Raw genomic sequence first — 5,651 nt, 5'->3', positions numbered from 1 at the left:
AATTAGGAACATAAATCATATAATATCAATTTGCGCTTGTCAGTGGGTATTATAATCGAATGGGATCGAACCCGCTAGGGAATTGAAATTATAAGAATCGATGATAAGTCGGAAATCGATACAATAGATTAACTTATTTATTAATTTTGATTTTACCTTTAATAATCATCAATTTAAGTTTTGAACCGTCAAAACCCCCTTATTTTCATTCCTTTGGTTATAACATTCAAGAGTCCTTGTGATACGATATTCGAGTGTCGCTTCCGTTTTACTACACTCTTAAACTTGTTTTTGACCCGTGTGCGACAGCGGATCAAATTGGCACCGTTGCCGGGGACTTTTGTAGATTTTAACCATTATTATAGTATAACCATTATTATAATCGTGTTGTTTTTTAGCATTTTTTTTGCCCTAACTTTCTTGCGTATTTGTCTTTTTGCGGTTTAGGATAAAAAAATATGTTTTTAAACAAATTGCCTCAGATTATTCCGATTCTTTATCGATTCATTAGGAAAAAATTAAGGATCGAAAGCCTCTATTTAAGGATCGAAAGCCTCTATTTTTTATGATTTATTTTTTGTTTTGGTTGTTTCAGAAAATTCCGAAAAACTTCTCAAAACTCTTAATTGACGTTGTTAGATTAATTTTCGTGTTTTTGTATTTTTTTATTTTATTTTAATCATTTTTTTCGTATTTCAATTGTTTTTACTTAATAGGAACATTGTCGATATTTTCCTATTTATTGCTGCATTACTGAGTTAGTTGTGTTTTCTCATTATTTGTTGATTTTTTTTTTCTGTTCTATCAAGTTTAACATGGCTGACCTAAGAACTCTGAGAGAACTTGTTGTCCATGATGTTGATTATAATGCTTTGTATATTGAATATGCCATTGCTTCCAAATCCTTGATTGGGAACATGTCACTTAACTCCCAACAGTTCATAACAAGGGATAATTTTGTGGTCCAAGCAAAAGGTGTGAATGAGATTCAGGTTTCTTCTTCCAACAAGGCTCTAGAAACCAGAATTGATGAACTTACATCTTTAATGAAACAATTGATGCTACCCATTCCACCACCACCACCATATAACCCTCCACAAGTAGCCACCTCTTCACCTTCTGAACCTTCACTAGAGAAATTTGTCAAGCAAATGGTTGTAAACAGTCTCCAATTTCAACTACGAATAGATTCTAGTATTCAGACTTTGCAAACACAAATTGGACAACTTGCCACTTCAATGAATGTCATGCAACAAGCTCAAGGATCAAACCAACTACATGCCCAAACAATAGTTAATCCAAAAGGCTCTAATGTGAGTGTAATTTCCTTTGATCCGAAAAAGTTACAGAACCAGAACATCCTATTATTGTTGAGGTTGGAGAAAAGTATGTATCATCAATCCCTTTCCCACAAAGAGTACTGGAAAATAAGAAGATTGACGAGGAAGAGCATTATGTTTTTCAAATAGAGTTGCTTTCTGAAGTTGTTAATGAAGCTTATTCTGATTTGTTTTCAGCTGATTTTCCAAATTTATCTAGTTTTGATGATATTTACTCATGTGATGATTGTACTAACACTAACTTTTGTGCTGTTTGTGCTAAGATTGATGCTGCCTTGCAGGGTGATATTGTAAATGAAGTTGTTTATATAGCTGAAGCTCTTGACATTCCGGCTGCCCCAAACATACCATCCATTGAGCAACCACATTCTTTAGAGCCTAAGCCACTTCCTGAGGATTTATATTATTCATCAAAGCCTTAACTTAAGCCGAAACATAAGACGGGAATTAGATGGACCTTGTCTGACACTCGTGATATTAGCCTATCCATATATATGTATAAGATCTCACTTAAAGATGAAACAAAATTAGTGAGGCAACCTCGTAATCCTTTAGTTCTTGATGTTATGAAAAAGGAGACCACTTTCACGCGCCCATTCGACACTTTTACTTATCAAAGATTCTTCTTTGATCCTGTAATACATGGAGAATACACTAATCAAAATTTCAAGGTCAATGGACATTACCCAAAGCTACTACATGAGAACCCGACTTTGGAAGAAGAGATTGCAGAAGAACTCTCTTTGGGAAAGACTGCTTATGCAATCACTTATCCGCCTTGACTCCTCGGGTGTGTCATTTCCTTTCCCCCACTCTTATTTTATATTTTTTTGTATTTCATTGAGGACAATGTATGTTTTAAGTGTGGGGGAGAGAACCATTTATTTGTTTTGTTTTGTTTATTTTGTATTTCAGTTTTTCTCTGTTTTTGGTTTTTAGTTGCTAAATTAAAAAAAAAATTGCATGTTTTTTCCTTTGGTTTTTGAGTTACAATTATGAGTATTTTTCTTAGTTCTCTTGACTAAAGTCTTGTGGTGTGATGTGAAAAATTTGTTGTGCATTTTTAGTATGATAGGAATGACTAAAGTCTAAGTTATACATCATTTGTGGTAGATCAATTAACCTCGTGAGATTTTGAGCCTTATATGGATAACATACAAAAATCCATCTCTTTCTTTTTTGTGTGGTTCACTCATGTCTGTTAGTCTCTAGAACTTGAATTGACTCTTGTTGATGTTGTTGTTTACTTGTGTACACTGATATGATAAAGGCAGTTTTGTTTTTTGTTTTTTAGCCAGTTAGCCAAAAAGTCAACCCTAAAATAATATCATCCCTTGTTTGAAACCCCCTTGAGTTTATTATCCTTTTTTTTGTTTAAAACTCATTACAAATCGAGAAGTGAAAAACAATGTTATATCACCCTAGTCAAAGGGTTGAAAGAGTCTTATCTGGAGTTGTGTGGGGTTGAATAATTATGTTTGCAATATTTCAGAAGTTGGTAGAAAAAGAAAAGAAAAATAGAAAAAGAAAATAAAAAAGAAAAAAAATGAATGAAAAAAAAATAGAAGGATGTATACATGTCAATACATACTCCTTATGAAAAAGAAAAAAAAAAAGAAAAAAGTAAAAGGAGAAAAAAAATATGAATGAAAACAGTTCATATAGAGTTGCTGAAGTGAATGAAATATTTTGCAAATTCAACTTCCGCAGTTTCTTTCAAGTCTCTTTTGTCTCTTTGAATTTTAGCCTACTACCCCTTAGGATTTATCTCACGCTTACCTTGGCCATGTTACAACCAAATAAAAGTTATTTTGATCTTTGTGTGCATGTATTTCAATTGTGGATGTTAGAGTCTTTTCAAGCTTATGGTAGTACTAACTTCCATGTTGTGTTTTGAGTGTAAATAGTTATTCTAAACACTTGAGAGTTGAGTGAAATTTATCCTGTGAGGATCTTATTACTTTTGGATGTACTATTTGGTAATCTGTTTTTCTATCTTCTTTGAATGTCACAAGAAGTTGCTCACTAACACCATATTCTTGAAGCTTAGACTTATAATTCTGCTTGTACCTTGTATCTTGATAAACTTTGGAATTGTATGTTTTGTTTGTTCTGGTTTTTTCTTTCTGTTTTAAGTTTTGAATTTATAACTTTGCTCGGAGTGCAAAGTTCAAGTGTTGGGGAATTTGATCAGTACATTTTGATGCACTTTCTTCTACTATTGTACTTAGGCAACTCTATAGTTTATTCTATTATTTTTACTATTTTAGTGTGTTTTAATATTTAAGTTTATTTTTGGCTTTATTTTATTTTCGTACTTTATTTTCAGCATAAATAGTTTTTTGGTACCTTATCACTATGCAAATCATAACTTGGACTATAGGAGTCGGATTGACGCGTTCTAATATGCGTTGGAAAGATAAGAGAAAGAGCTACAAGTTTAATGTTGAAGTAAAGAGCTGATTCTAAGTGAAGGAGGGTCTAATAATTCGTTGAAGTTTCAGACCTAATTAAAATAGTTAGTTTGGGCCCGTTTTTGTAATTTTCGGGTCGGATCCTATAAGGGCCCGGATTTGCCTTTTATTATATTAGGTCTTTCACTACTATAGAAAATCAAATTCTAAATTTTGATGAGACAGTATTGCATAGAAGATTTTGTGGAGAGATAATTCCCAAAGAGCTGATCTGTTGTATTCGAATTCCACTTTGAGGTTTTTAATAATTTCAGTTTAATTTCGATTTCTTTTCAATTCTTCCTATAAACTCGTTTGCTTAATTCGATTACTTTCGTTTGCTTAATTCGATTGTTTCTTATAGGATAGAGTTGATTAAATTTGATTGATTGTATGATCCTTAACTATAATCACGTTAGCGTAACTTTTTCGTTATCGTGTTTGATTAAGTCGTGTTTGCTTAATTCGCGTCTGCTTAAATCCGTTTGCTTAATTCGGAAATTGGGAACATAAATCATATAATATCAATTTGCGCTTGTCAGTGGGTATTGTAATCGAATGGGATTGAACCCGCTAGGGAATTGAAATTATAAGAATCGATGATAAGTCGGAAATCGATACAATAGATTAATTTATTTATCAATTTTGATTTTACCTTTAATAATCATCGATTTAAGTTTTGAACCTTAAAAACCCCCTTATTTTCATTCCTTTGGTTATAACATTCAAGAGTCCTTGTGATACGATATTCGAGTCTCGCTTCCGTTTTACTACACTTTTAAACTCGTTTTTGACCCGTGTGCGACAGCGGATCAAATTGGCGCCGTTGCCGGGGACTTTTGTAGATTTTAACCATTATTATAGTCTAACCATTATTATAATCGTGTTGTTTTTTAGCATTTTTTTGCCCTAACTTTCTAGCGTATTGGTCTTTTTGCGGTTTAGGATAAAAAAAAATCTGTTTTTAAATAAATTGCCTCAGATTATTCTGATTCTTTCTCGATTCATTAGGAAAAAATTAAGGATCGAAAGCCTCTATTTAGGGACTAAATAGTGGAAGCCACCCTAACAATTCGAAATTCCTTATTTATCTATTTTTTATGATTTATTTTCTGTTTTGGTTGTTTCAGAAAATTTCGAAAAACTTCTCAAAACTCTTAATTGACGTTATTAGAATAATTTTCGTGTTTTTGTAATTTTATTTTTTATTTTAATCATTTTTTTCGTATTTCAATTGTTTTGACTTAATATGGACATTGTCGATATTTTCCTATTTATTGCTGCATTGCTGAGTTAGTTGTGTTTTCTCATTATTTGTTGATTTTTTTTTCTTTTCTATTAAGTTTAACATGGCTGACCAAAGAACTCTGAGAGAACTTGTTGTCCCTGATGTTGATTATAATGCTTTGTGTATTGAATATCCTATTGCTGCCAAATCCTTGATTGGGAACATTTCACTTAACTCCTAACAGTTCATAACAAGGGATAATTTTGTGGCCCAAGCAAAAGGTGTGAATGAGATTCATGTTTCTTCTTCCAACAAGGCTCTAGAAACCAGAATTGATGAACTTACCTCTTTAATGAAACAATTGATGCTACCCATTCCACCACCACCACCATATAACCCTCCACAAGTAACCACCTCTTCACCTTCTGAACCTTCACTAGAGAAATTTGTCAAGCAAATTGTTGTAAACAGTCTCCAATTTCAACAACGAACAGATTCTAGTATTCAGACTTTGCAAACACAAATTGGACAACTTGCCACTTCAATGAATGTCATGCGACAAGCTCAAGGATCAAACAAACTACATGCCCAAACAATAGTTAATCCAAAAGGCTCTAATGTGAGTGCAAT

The sequence above is a fragment of the Lathyrus oleraceus genome, chromosome 5 (genome assembly GCF_024323335.1).
Source record: "Lathyrus oleraceus cultivar Zhongwan6 chromosome 5, CAAS_Psat_ZW6_1.0, whole genome shotgun sequence".
Classification (NCBI taxonomy): Eukaryota; Viridiplantae; Streptophyta; class Magnoliopsida; order Fabales; family Fabaceae; genus Lathyrus; species Lathyrus oleraceus.
This window is presented reverse-complemented; position numbering follows the sequence as displayed.